The sequence below is a fragment of the Myxocyprinus asiaticus genome, chromosome 31, assembly GCF_019703515.2.
Source record: "Myxocyprinus asiaticus isolate MX2 ecotype Aquarium Trade chromosome 31, UBuf_Myxa_2, whole genome shotgun sequence".
Taxonomy (NCBI): Eukaryota; Metazoa; Chordata; class Actinopteri; order Cypriniformes; family Catostomidae; genus Myxocyprinus; species Myxocyprinus asiaticus.
The window spans coordinates 44,020,409-44,035,505 of record NC_059374.1 but is presented as its reverse complement, the minus strand read 5'-3'; the positions used below and the strand labels follow the sequence as shown (position 1 = coordinate 44,035,505).

Genomic DNA, 15,097 nt, shown 5'->3' with positions numbered 1-15,097 from the left:
CCCATTCATCTGCATTACCCAATTAGCTCCCTGCACCCACAAATGACATAGAGACAGACAGAGAGAGACAGACAATAGGACAAAGACTCTGTTTGCTTGTTGTGGTGGCGAGTGAAGACAATTCTGTGTCATGCTCGCACTTGAAATAAAAGCATAAACTTAAATATAAAAGGTAAAATAGTTTCCAGGGAACGTTATAACTCAAGGGGACGTAGTTTCAGGGTGTTGCTGGAGGGTTGGTCCCGGCAGGGGCGGGGCGGGGCATGGCGGTCATCTGTCTGTCGCCCCCTCCTGGACCCGTAAGAACACCATCACACACAGTGAAGAAATGCGCTGCATCTGAATTCACGTACTGTTAAGAGTATGATGACCGTTTGATGAAAAATGTACTTTTCGGCCGTTAATAAAGAAATAATTACTAAAATGATGCCAATAATGCAACTTGTTTTCTTTAAACCCTTAATCACCAAATCATTTTTGTTTTTTTTATTAAAAAAGCTTTCAATAATCTGATCGGTACAAGACTTCGTGACATTTCCTAAATGTACCACCTGAACGCACAAAAACAATTCGAACTAGGTTTGATGAGTCTAGGTGTTTTTATCAAGCAGTCCCCCATTCGTACTGTTCGGGTCAAATTTGACCCACCATAGGAAATTATTTCAAGGAAATTTGTTGAATAAAAATCAGTAAATCAGATAATGCAGAACACACACATATAAATGAAGGGGTGAGACTATAAAACATCCACAATGCAGAACACACACACATGCATGCATGCGCGTACATACACATAAACACACACACGCACGCACGCGTACACACACAAACACGCAAATTAAAACAAAATTTCAATAAAAAAAAAAACTATTGACTTCTATAATATCTTAACCTATACCCAATGCATAACTTGTGATAATGTCTAGAAACTAAGTATGTTCCTTACAACACTGGCTTATAGAGTTCAGCCAATGCATGGAGCACTGATGCCATCTACTGGCAATACTTGTCATTTCATGTATGTTAACAGACATATGACATTTTGATGTTTTGACGATCTTCTTTAATTTAATGGAATGAAGGTTTTTATTGAAGTGAAGTTAACATAAAATGTGCTTATTTTATATGAACATAAATTCGGTAAGATCAAAAATACCCTAAAAAAAAACAAAAGAAATGCATAACTTGTGTAAAAAGTGTTTTTACATTTCTTAAAAAAAAAAATTGGGGGTTTCCACATTTGACGTTTCAAATTTGACATGAACAGATTGAACGGGGTTCTCTATTAATAAGTTTACAAGGGTTAATGAAGGTGGGAATTCCTTTCCTACAGCCGTCATATAAAGTGTTGTGATTTCACCAATTCATTCTTGTACAGGTGGCCTCCATATACTGACTTTGTGTTTCCTATATATAAACTCTAGAGCAGGGCTATTTAACTTAATCGACAAGTGGGCCAGATGGAAAAAATCTTTGGGGCATGTGGGCCAAGCCAGAATATTTTGTTAACTAAAAGCTTCTATAAGATATCATGTTATAGTAGGCCTATAATATTTGTTCTCTAAATAAATAAAACATCTGTTTATAGTAAAAAAATAAATAAAATAAATTATCTTGAGAAAAAAAGATACAGATAACTGGAGATAAAAAAATAAAAAAAAACCTAAAAAGTGCTGGTCCATAAAAATGAGGCATTGCTTGGTGGTTGCTAAGGTGTTCTGGTTGGTTGCTAGGGTTTTGCTAAGCGGTTGATAGGGTATTCTGGGTGGTTGCTAGGGCATTGCTAGTTGGTTGCTAGGGTGTTCTGGGTGGTTGCTAGAGCATTGCTAGGTGGTGGCTAGGGTGTTCTGGGTGGTTGCTAGAGCATTACTAGGTGGTGGCTAGGGTGTTCTGGGTGGTTGTTAGGGCATTGCCAGGCAGTTGCGAGGGTGTTCTGGGTGGTTGCTAGGTGGAGATTTTGGTATCATTGTAAAGAAAACTTTTTTTTTATTTGTTCTTATTTTCCTGATTTGGCATTATACAGGTGCATCTCAATAAATTAGAATGTCGTGGAAAAGTTCATTTATTTCAGTAATTCAACTCAAATTGTGAAACTCGTGTATTAAATAAATTCAATGCACACAGACTGAAGTAGTTTAAGTCTTTGGTTCTTTTAATTGTGATGATTTTGGCTCACATTTAACAAAAACCCACCAATTCACTATCTCAAAAAATTAGAATACATCATAAGACCAATTAAAAAAACATTTTTAGTGAATTGTTGGCCTTCTGGAAAGTATGTTCATTTACTGTATATGTACTCAATACTTGGTAGGGGCTCCTTTTGCTTTAATTACTGCCTCAATTCGGCATGGCATGGAGGTGATCAGTTTGTGGCACTGCTGAGGTGGTATGGAAGCCCAGGTTTCTTTGACAGTGGCCTTCAGCTCATCTGCCTTTTTTGGTCTCTTGTTTCTCATTTTCCTCTTGACAATACCCCATAGATTCTCTATGGGGTTCAGGTCTGGTGAGTTTGCTGGCCAGTCAAGCACACCAACACCATGGTCATTTAACCAACTTTTGGTGCTTTTGGCAGTGTGGGCAGGTGCCAAATCCTGCTGGAAAATGAAATCAGCATCTTTAAAAAGCTGGTCAGCAGAAGGAAGCATGAAGTGCTCCAAAATTTCTTGGTAAACGGGTGCAGTGACTTTGGTTTTCAAAAAACACAATGGACCAACACCAGCAGATGACATTGCACCCCAAATCATCACAGACTGTGAAAACTTAACACTGGACTTCAAGCAACTTGGGCTATGAGCTTCTCCACCCTTCCTCCAGACTCTAGGACCTTGGTTTCCAAATGAAATACAAAACTTGCTCTCATCTGAAAAGAGGACTTTGGACCACTGGGCAACAGTCCAGTTCTTCTTCTCCTTAGCCCAGGTAAGACGCCTCTGACGTTGTCTGTGGTTCAGGAGTGGCTTAACAAGAGGAATACGACAACTGTAGCCCAATTCCTTGACATGTCTGTGTGTGGTGGCTCTTGATGCCTTGACCCCAGCCTCAGTCAATTCCTTGTGAAGTTCACCCAAATTCTTGAATCAATTTTGCTGGACAATCATAAGGCTGCGGTTCTCTCGGTTGGTTGTGCATCTTTTTCTTCCACACTTTTTCCTTCCACTCAACTTTCTGTTAACATGCTTGGATACAGCACTCTGTGAACAGCCAGCTTCTTTGGCAATGAATGTTTGTGGCTTACCCTCCTTGTGAAGGGTGTCAATGATTGTCTTCTGGACAACTGTCAGATCAGCAGTCTTCCCCATGATTGTGTAGCCTAGTGAACCAAACTGAGAGACCATTTTGAAGGCTCAGGAAACCTTTGCAGGTGTTTTGAGTTGATTAGCTGATTGGCATGTCAAAATATTCTAATGTTTTGAGATAGTGAATTGGTGGGTTTTTGTTAAATGTGAGCCAAAATCATCACAATTAAAAGAACCAAAGACTTAAACTACTTCAGTCTGTGTGCACTGAATTTATTTAATACACGAGTTTCACAATTTGAGTTGAATTACTGAAATAAATGAACTTTTCCACGACATTCTAATTTATTGAGATGCACCTGTATATCTCTGGGTGTAAACAAGGTGGCTCCGAAAAACATTTGTTTTGTTCGCAATCATGTCAACTGTATCTGATAAAAATGTTGTGTTTATACGACAAAGCAATCAAACGTTAAAGCGTTACAAAACTATTTATCATAGTGTCCAAAAACATCTCCAAACAAATAAAACATAATAATTGTACATAAGAACTAATTACACATGCAAACACAACAATGACTAAAGGTTTGCATAGCATGCAGACATGATTTTAGTAATGAGATTTCACAGAATGAGTTTCATTCTGTGTCATTTGAGTCATCATTGAGTCTGTGTCATGTATTTGGCGCCATCTCCATCTAATGAGCTATGCATCTGATTACCTTGTGTGTGGACTCATTTGAAAGATATTCACCTCCTCTAAGTAATGCTATGTGAGATTTTATGTTCTGTTTATTTTTCCTGACGTTATAAGCAAAAACGCAGCATATAAGCAACACCAAGATAATTGTCAAAAACATATACTTAGCTATTATGATGAGTTTGATGTTTTTACTGATTACAATAATATGTACAGTGCAATTTAAAAACAAAAATGATCAAAACGGAACACTTCTGATTTATCTGCAAATTTCAAAGCACTTGTTCAGTTTTGGTCATAATGTCTACATGCATTGGAAAGTAGAGCTTCTAAACTTTCAAACGATACCTATTTTGTGTTGGTCAAGACTTTTTCTCGTGGGCCGTCGGGCCCATCCGAGCTTAAAAGTTAATGAATGACATCATCACCCAATCACTATTTGTCTATCTCTCAGTAGGTATGTGATCACTGATGTTTGCAGACAGGTAGGTGTGTGTGTGTGTGTGTGTGTGTGTGTGTGAGCACCCTGAAGCTTGTAACAGTGATACGGGATTATGATGGTTTCACCTGCAGTTAAATAACCCTTAGACAGGATTACTGTGGATTACAATCTTAATCCAGTGTAAATACACCCAAATGACCAGATTACATCATAAATACATTCAGAACAGCTAACATTCATCAAAACAATGTAAAACTCCATGATAAACACATTTATGCAGCACTACAGGACATTTACTCTATATTTTAAACTATTTAGTCTGTGTACAGGCATTTCTCCTTAAAACAAATGTAAAATGATTTTAATGGTTTTAGCCATCATTTATTGTCCCTCATGTCGTTCCAAACCCAAATGACTTTATGTTGAAAACAAAAAAGGAGATGTTTAGCAGAATGTTCATGTTGCTCTTTTTTATGTAATGAAAGCAACAGTAGTGTCAGAAATTAACTCTTCTATTAAGGGGCAATTTTTATCTTTAGGAAGCCATTTTTTCTTACCATTTTGCGTAAAATACTTTAATCAATTAATTAATGCAAATTCTCAAGATTGAGAATGTATTACCTCTTACCCTTAAAACTAAATTGATATCAATAAATATTTTATGCGATAATATATACAGTTGTGCTCAAAAGTTTGCATACTCTTGGAGAATTGGTAATATATGTACCATTTTTAAAGAAAACATGAGTGAGCGGGCAAAACACATTTCTTTTATTTCTTATGGAATTCATATTCAACTGTAGGTTATAACAGAATGGCACAATCATAAAACAAAACATGGCAACAAAGAAAAAAATGAAATGACCCCTGTTCAAAAGTCTGCATACCCTTAGTTCTTAATACTGTGTATTGCCCCCTTTAGCATCAATGACAGCGTGCAGTCTTTTGTAATAGTTGTCTATGAGGCCCCAAATTCTTGCAGGTGGTATAGCTGCCCATTCGTCTTGGCAAAATGCCTCCAGGTCATGCAAAGTCTTTGGTCATCTTGCATGAACGGCACGTTTGAGATCTCCCCAGAGTGGCTCGATGATATTAAGGTCAGGAGACTGTGATGGCCCCTCCAGAACCTTCACCTTTTTCTGCTGTAACCACTGGAGGGTCAACTTGGCCTTGTGTTTAGGGTCATTGTCATGCTGGAAAGTCCAAGAGCGTCCCATGCGCAACTTTCGTGCAGAAGAATGCAAATTGTTTGCCAGGATTTTCTGATAACATGCTGCATTCATCTTGCCATCAATTTTCACAAGATTCCCCGTGCCTTTAGGGCTCACACACCCCCAAAACATCAGTGAGCCACCACCATGCTTCACAGTGGGGATGGTATTCTTATCACTATAGGCCTTGTTGACCCCTCTCCAAACATAGCACTTATGGTTGTGACCATAAAGCTCTATTTTGGTCTCGTCACTCCAAATTACAGTGTGCCAGAAGCTGTGAGGCGTGTCAAGGTGTTGTTGGGCATATTGTAACCGGGCTTTTTTGTGGCATTGGCGCAGTAAAGGCTTCTTTCTGGCAACTCGACCATGCAGCTCATTTTTGTTCAAGTATCGTCGTATTGTGCTCCTTGAAACAACCACACTGTCTTTTTCCAGAGCAGCCTGTATTTCTCCTGAGGTTACCTGTGGGTTTTTCTTTCCATCCTGAACAATTCATCTGGCAGTTGTGGCTGAAATCTTTCTTGGTCTACCTGACCTTGGCTTGGTATCAAGAGATCCCCGAATTTTCCACTTCTTAATAAGTGATTGAACAGTACTGACTGGCATTTTCAAGGCTTTGGATATCTTTTTATATCCTTTTCCATCTTTATAAAGTTCCATTACCTTGTTACGCAGGTCTTTTGACAGTTCTTTTCTGCTCCCCATGGCTCAGTATCTAGCCTGCTCAGTGCATCCACGTGAGAGCTAACAAACTTATTGACTATTTATACACAGACACTAATTGCAATTTAAAAAGCCACAGGTGTGGGAAATGAACCTTTAATTGCCATTTAAACCTGTGTGTGTCACCTTGTGTGTCTGTAACAAGGCCAAACACTCAAGGGTATGTAAACTTTTGATCAGGGCCATTTGGGTGATTTCTGTTATCATTATGATTTAAAAAGGAGCCAAACAACTATGTGATTATAAATGGCTTCATATGATCACTATCCTTAAATAAAAGCATGATCAGTCATATTTTCAAAATCAATGCCAAAATTTCACAATTTCTGCCAGGGTACGCATACTTTTGAGCACAACTGTATAACACAAAATATAACAGAACAGAAGAATTCATTGCTGGGGCATTTCTGTCACTGAGGAAACGATTTTTAGGTGAACTATCCCTTCACACACAGATGCTGTTTTACCTTGGTCTCCCACTCTTTCAGGACTGTGTTTATCTCTCTGTCTCTGGTGTACACTAGCGCTGTGTGTCCCAAGTCGTTCTTCTGAAAGGGGTTGGCACCTGCACGCAGCGAGAGGTCAAAGGTTAACGTTAGGGTCTGTGGTCAAGCAGTTGTCTCGATCAGGGGTCTGCGTGGAAAGTGTGCCATGAATGAAACACACACGGGGGTCTGTCAGTGCGACGCCTGCATCCGGACATCAGCACGCACGAGTGTATTATTAAAACAGCACAGTGTGTGAGTGTCCCGTGGTGATGTCACACTGTTCTAATGTTTAAACAGTTACAACACGGCCTGGTGCCCTTTTCTGCATTTGTGTTTGTGTACTGTGGTGTCAGTGGTGATGTTTAGCATTGCCTTTTGCCCTGACGTGCGCTGCCTAACACACACACAAATGTGTGTGTGCCATGTCACATACACAAAGGCAGCTCTTATTTCACAGAATGAGTACTTTTTTTATTATGGTAAATATATAACACAATATATGTCGGATGTTCCATGCAAATATGGTTGAAATATTAACCCTGGAGGATACAAACATTTTAAAAAGCTGGGAAGAGTAACAATGAGTGAGTCAGTCAAATTTTTGTGTAAAATATTGAATAGAGGGTCCCTGCAAATACTGATGTCATGTGACTATGTATAAACAGTCTGGCACCAGCTCAAATGTTTATCCAAGGTCACGCCAACAACCTCAGTTTACAGTTTCCTAATGTCATAGTTTCCTAAACTATGCGGTTACGGAGAGCATTTTTTGAAAGGGTGTTCTGGGTGGTTGCTAGCCAGTTGCTAGGATGTTCTGGGTGATTGCTAGGGCATTGCTAGGCAGTTGCTAGGGTGTTCTGGGTGGTTGCTAGGTGGTGGCTAGGAAGATCTGTGTGATTGCTAGGGCGTTGCTAGGTGGTTGTGAGGGTGTTTGGGTGGTTGTTAGGTGGTAGCTAGGATGATCTGGGTGATTGGTAGGGTGTTGCTAGGGTGTTCTGGATGGTTGCTAGGTGGTGGCTAGGGTATTCTGGGTGGTTGCTAGGGCATTGCTAGGTGGTGGCTAGGATGTTCTAGGACTTTTCAAATCAAATGTTTTCTTGACCAAATTAATCAATACAACTTTTCTGTTCCTCCAAACTTACGCTTATCAGTCATCCATGATCTTAATTCTTTAATCTCTCCATTCTGTCGAAACGATGGATAATGATTATTTGTGGCGCAACTTCAGAAAGCATATAAGAAATGCGGTGCTACTGCATGAAACACTAAAAACATGGAGACGTGGCATGACGTCTGTCCAACGCAAGTTTATATGGGAAAACAATTGAAAAATAGTGAGAACAGACACAGAACGCGTTGGGTGTGAACAGCCCCAAAGAGAACTAGTTTCCTAACATCATAGTTCCCCAAAGTGTGTGGTTATGGAGAGCATTTTCAAAAAGGGGAAAAACACTATTCTAGTGCAGATGAGAGGCATCAACAGAGTAAAACGAAAACACATTCAGTAGTACAGTATATACTATCACACTGCTCAGCCCTATCGCAAAGCAGAATATCTCAAAAACACATGACAGAAATGAAATCATCATTCCACATTAAATTAGACACAAACTCACTCAACAGAACAAACATTTCCTTTCCTACTCAGAAAATACAGTTTATCCACAAACAGAGAATCGATATGTGTATACAGGCGTTTTGGTGGAGCTGTTGAATCCCCGGGTAATCGCCCGGATTATTGATAAAACCTTAAACGTGTCCGTCTAACAAATCTCAATCGATAACAGACGAACAGAAAGACGAAAACTAATAAAGAAATACAAGACAAGTGGCTAGTCTCTCTTTCCAACATAATAAATAGCATCATTTAGTCGTCTAATATCACACACTGTTCCCTCCGGTCTCAGGGCTTCAGGGTGAGACACAAAACACACACACACACACACACACTCTCTGTCTCTGCAGCTGGTGGAAGTGCAGTGATCTGTGTGTGTGTGTGTGTGTGTGTTGGGGTGGAGGGTTGACCCCTCAGGGTCAGGGTTCATGGCTCGGGTGATTACTCACATCCCACAGTCACTGGGCGTCAAGGGGGCGGCCACTCAGATCTTCCCCAGGCAGGGTGAGCAATTCTGGGGCTGCGGTCAGTGCTCGGGCCACAGGAACTTCCAGTACAGCAGTGACAGATCGAGACACAGACTGACCGACACTCAACAGGGAAATAAAGCCTGTGTCCCGCCCGCAGGTAAAACACACGGATGTAACATCACTGGACTGAAGGGACATTACTGAAAAATGACCCCAGAAGTTACATATGAAAAACTTGCTCTGTCCTCGAAAGGAAAAATGGTTCAAAAGGGGATTAAAAAATTTCTTTATTCACTTCTAAATATAAAAAAAGTAGCATTTTCTATTCTCATGCATATTGCACACAGAAATGGCAAGAACATAATCATATCATCATCATTCTAATGTAATGCATCGCAATCTCAACTGTATTATGTCCCACCGCATTGAATAGAATTAAACGTTTAACAACCTAAAACACCAACTGAAATTTGTTAATATTGTGTAGTTTGGCTTTGACATTGATTGTCGTTTAAAATGCATTTAAGTGACTTAATTTTTGCAATTTACACATGCAGATTAAGAAGCTCAGCAAACGCAAGCTGACATACACTCAAAATGTTAAATTTAATAACATTTCATCAAATTGAATTGCGTAATCTTTAAAAAATAAAATGGGAAAAAAAATCTAAATAATTTAAAGTTTTATTAATGTAATTTTGTTAAAAATGACAATTCAATCTAACGGAATTTTGTTATGAAATTGAAATGCGTAAATCTGAAAAAATAGGCTAAAATATTTTTTGGAGTGTAGAGGGAAAATAATTACAACATTCAAAAGCCAGTTTTTCTGAAAGTGAATTTAAAAATGGACATTTACTTTTGATAGTCTTATATAGTTTTGATAAAGAAGTGTACAACATTCTGAGAATGTCATTCAACCAACCTTTTCTTCGTTCACAGAATTATAGGGCAAGGTTAATTTATAAATTAGAGAAAGAAAGGGCAATAATAGAAAGGCAAATAATACATAAGCCTAATAGTATTTTAATACTAATAATTGAATATTGAATTACCAATATAATATTTGGTAATTTATTTAATGCATTTATTCCAGAGAATGTTGCAGACATGTTTCAAAAGTAAGCTAAACAATAAATTAATATAGACTGGGACTTGTTCTTGTTGGTGTTCCAATTAAGCAATTGCGAAGGGGAAATTGTTGCCGCTCAACTTCACTTACTGTATGGTAAAAATGTATGAAATTTGGCACTCTGATTAAGGAGGGTCTGAACTTAATTTTGACCAATTTTGGTGTCAGTGTCTCAAACCCTCAACAGATCAACTAGATTAGACTAGATTGTTAATTTAGATTGTGACTAGATTGTTCCAATTTTGGAACAGTGTCACCTACTGGTCCTGAAATATGGAATAATGGTGGATTTGCTTATAACTCTTCAATACTTCACCTAAATTCATGAGTCTGGTGTCTTTACGTTCCTTGATTCATGCAGAGTTGAATAATCCCCAATGTTCCTCGTTCAGCCATACTGCAAATCAACCATTTTGAAATGTTATGTAAAATGCTTTATTTGACCAGGAGCGGGAAATGGACAACCCGGAGTGGAGCTGAAGTGATTTGAGCACTTTGTTGCCAACCCACTCCACTCACATACTCTTAAGTATATGGTAAAATGCTATGAAATTTGGCAAACTGATTAGGGTGGATCTAAACTTCATTTTGACAAATTTTGGTGTCAGTGTCTCAAACCCTCTAGCGTCACCAACAGACAGACTAGATTAGACTAGATTGTCAATTTCCACCCAACTAGATACTCCACTGTTTAGAATTTTCTGGAAAACATACTTTTTCCAACTCCTTCTAGACGGTTCATCGGATCTTTCACAAATTTGGCTCATATCACCTTAAGACCTTGTTGACTAAATGCTATGGAATTCATTTTGATAGACCAAACCGTTCTCATGTAACGCATCAAAGAATTTGGCTTAGAAGACACCAAAAAGGAAGAAAGGTTGTATCTTTGTAATGCTTTGAGCTATTGAAACGAAACTTGGTATATGTTATTACCACAATGCCCCAAAGGTATTTTCGCAATTTCAGAACAATGCCACCTACTGGTCCTGAAATATGGAATAATGGTAGATTTGCTTACAACTCTTCAATACTTAACCTAAATTCATGCGCCTGCTGTCTTTATATTCCTTGATTCATGCGGAGTTGAATGATCCCCAGTGTTCCCAGTTTTAGGCATATTGCACATCAACCATTTTGAAATTTTATGAAAAATGCTTTATTTGACCAGGAGCGGGAAACAGACAACCCAGAGTTTAGTGATTATAGAACGCTTTGAGCGCTTGGTTGCCACACCACTCCACTCACATCCTCTGAACTGTATGGTAAAAAGTTGTGAAATTTGGCACACTGATTAGGGAGGATCTAAACTTGATTTTGACCAGTTTTGGTGTCAGTGTCTCAAACACTCTAGCACCACCAACAGATCTCCTAGGTTAGACTAGATTGTTATTTTCCGCCAGACTAGATTTTACACTATTTTGAAATTCTTTAAAACATACTTTTTCCGACTCCTCCCAGACTGTTCATCGAATCTTTCCCAAATTAATCTTGTTGTTGACTAAAAGTCATGGAATTAATTTTGGAATAATAGACCAAACCATTCTCATGTAACGCATCAAAGAATTTGGCATTAATAAGCAATTTTATTTATATTTTAAATAGGACTGTCAATCGACTAAAATTTTCAATCGAACAAATTATAAGATATGCCGATTAATTTATCGAATTAATCACAATTCATCGCATATTTAAATATTAGCTGAGAAAGGCCCTAAAATTAAAATAATTCAATAATGATAAAATAACTATGAATAGTTATATTTAAATAATCAAAAATATAACATGTATTATAAATACAATTAAAAAAATTCAAATGCATTATTTTAGCAGACAAGAAGTCAATACATTTTTTATTTCCTATCATTGGCCAACAGTCTACAGCAATCCATTTTGCAATTTTTCATCAATCTGTCCGAGATCTTTTCTATAGACGCATCAATGTACACATGCGTCAGATGGACACTTTTGGAGCATCTCACTTTGCGTCATAAACACAGCATTTTTAGAACGCTGTATCAAGTTAAACATTCTCCTCTTGTTCTGTGGTTTGTTGTCTGTACGGCTACGCATTGCTTATACACCTGGAGTTTCGCTTACTGCTCCCTGCTGAAAACAGGTGGTAAGAAATATTCCTTATAAAGGTCTGGGGACATGATTAATTGTGTTAAAAAAAATTACACGTTATGTTTTTTATAATTAATCGCACTGATTTAACACGTTAAATGAACAGCCTAAATTTGACATTATTCTACTTAAGACTTTTAAAACACTTTGAATATGGCATCTTCTTGATGCTTTTTGGCAATCAATTCAATCAAATCAGCGTTGTTGTTGTGACTGGCCCTGTAATTGCTGCTTGCTGCTATTAATGATATAGATTATGATAAATTCTGACACTGTCAGCCTAAGAAACTGCTGAAAAAAAAATAGCCATAAATTTACTTTGTTTCTTATTTTTCTGATTTGACAATATATATCTCTGGGTATAAATAAAGTGGCACTAAAAAACTGTTTTTTGTTATCAATCATGTCAACTGTATCTGAGAAAATGTTTGTGTTGATATGACAAAGAAATCAAAAGTTATAACATTACAAAAATAATTTATCATAGTGTCCAAAAACATCTCCAAACAAATAAAACATAATAATTGTACATAAGAACTAATTACACATGCAAACACAACAATGACTAAAGGTTTGCATAGCATGCAGACATGATTTTAGTAATGAGATTTCACAGAATGAGTTTCATTCTGTGTCATTTGAGTCATCATTGAGTCTGTATCATGTATTTGGCGCCATCTCCTGGTGGTCATATGTAACATTGTGCTTCATGTGGATTATCTAATGATCTATACATCTGATTATCTTGTGTGTGGACTCGTTTGAAAGATAATCACCTCCTCTAAGTAATGATATGTGATATTTTATGTTCACAAAAAAGAAACGGAAGTTATAAGCAAAAACGTGACAAATAAGCAATACCAACACAATTGTCAAAGACATATTCTTAGCTATTACTCTCTATATTTTTGTCTGTGAGTAAAACAAATAGGCTGGTTGTATTTTACTCTTTGAGAGCTTTCCAACAACATATGACACATGACTATTTGATCAGTTTGATGTTTTTACTGATTGCAATATGTACAGCGCAATTTTTAAATAAATGATCAAAACGGAACATTTCTGATTTATCTGCAAATTTCAAAGCACTTGTTCTGTTTTGGTCATAATGTCTACATGCATTGGAAAGTAGAGCTTCTAAACTTTCAAATGATACCTATTTTGTGTTGGTCAAAGACTGTAGTTATTAATATTTTGATGATAATTTTTGTTCCTCACGGGCGGGCCCATCTGAGCTTAAAGGGTTAATGTTCATTTAAGAACAACATTCTGTTCAAAAACTGTGTATACTGTTTACATTTGCGGTTGCTTTCTATGGCTGCATTCGAAATGAAATGGAACCGTATACAGTAAGTTGCTGATTTTGGAAGACTATATAGACAGAGAGACAGACAGTCCTGTAATGTGCTAGCCATTCTCATTGCATTAAAGTTGCACTGTCTCACCCTGATGATGTCATCGTGTCAGACGTGGCGCTGCTCTGTCTGAGGGGGCGTGGCTTCATTCCAACTAAGATTTCTGGGTAATGCGCTCCACAATGCAATCTAATTTTTCAGCATCAAAAAACGTCATTTTTTGCTTTGTTGTGGATCACTTCTGTCGCTTTAATCTAAAAATGTGTCTGCCTCCAGAAAACATCCAGTGATTTATAGGAAGTGTTGACACTTAAAGTGAGTCTAACCACACCGGGATCTCTCTCTACCTCGGTTACTGAGAGAGAGAGACAGTGCATTTAAGGGTTATATATTGTACACAGAGGGAGGTGAATGAGTGTGTGTGCCTTTAGGCTACAATATCACACTCATGTAAATCACATTACACACACACACTCACTTCCTGTCACCTCTCATGTTTGGGTCACGTAACCCGCAGTGTCCCTACTCCAGAGGTCAGAGGTCAAGCCTGAGAGCTTCAGGCTAACAGAAAGAGAACACTGAGAGTGTGTGTTAAATACAGACTCTTACAAACACATGTTTAATATGAACCTGAAATATTATTCCTGATGAAATTCTCTGTTCATAAACGCTGATATCAGAAGCTGTCTGTTTAATTTCCGGTCAACATGACACTTTCGGCACCCAGTGAACAGTTTGCATCTCTTTAAAGAGTTTTCTTTTCAGGTTTGGGTTAGTCTGTAGTCATTATAATTAGCTTAATGTGAAAACAATAGATGTTTTTGGTACAATGTAAACGTGTGTTTGTGTGTTTAGGTGTCCTGAGGGTCATGTGACCTCACCTGCTTCCAGCAGCATCCGGACGGTCCACAGTTCATCTGCTGGAACAGCGTAATGCAGTGGAGAACAACCACGAAAACTAGCGCGACTGCTCAAATGATTACTGAACTCATCCTCTCTACTCATCAACAATAAGAGTGAGAGATACAGTGAAAGAGAGAGAGATATTAGGGTGAATGTCATGACCAGGTCATATTTCAGCCTAAACTCAATAATAAATAACAAAGTTTGATTAATTTAGAATAAAAAATTATTTTTGAGTTTTTTATAATTCTCATTATTCTAAATGGTCATTCTAATTAGATTCTCATTATTTTATTACAGTATTTCTTGACTTTATTACAGTAAAAATGACTCTAATACAATTATTTTTATTTAAATAAACAAAAATTTAAACAACAAATACTACCACGATGTTTTTATTTAAATAGTATAACTTTTTTTGCATTTCAGTAATGAGAATTAACATTATTTTCATTACATTTTAAATGACCATAATTCCAAAAAATAAAGATTTCCCCCCCAAATTATTATTCTTAAAGACAATTATCATTTGATTCTTTTTTTTTTTTGCATTATAGTTATGTGACTGATTTTATATGCATTATTGTTTGCATTAAATTTCACAAGATATATATTTGACACATTTCAAATATTTAATAAGCTTATCAAATCAGTCAAATGTAAAGAAAATATGAAAGTAACACAGACAC

At 37.4% G+C, this 15,097-nt stretch overlaps 1 protein-coding gene and 1 pseudogene across 2 annotated transcripts in view; both read right to left on the bottom strand.

Annotated features, from left to right (window-relative positions):
* Window positions 1-15,097, bottom strand: part of anapc15 (anaphase promoting complex subunit 15) — a 337,271-nt gene that overhangs the window by 110,590 nt on the left and 211,584 nt on the right. The gene's annotated exons all lie outside the window — the stretch shown is intronic.
* LOC127422189 (caseinolytic peptidase B protein homolog) overlaps window positions 1-15,097 on the bottom strand; it is a 63,644-nt pseudogene that overhangs the window by 20,080 nt on the left and 28,467 nt on the right.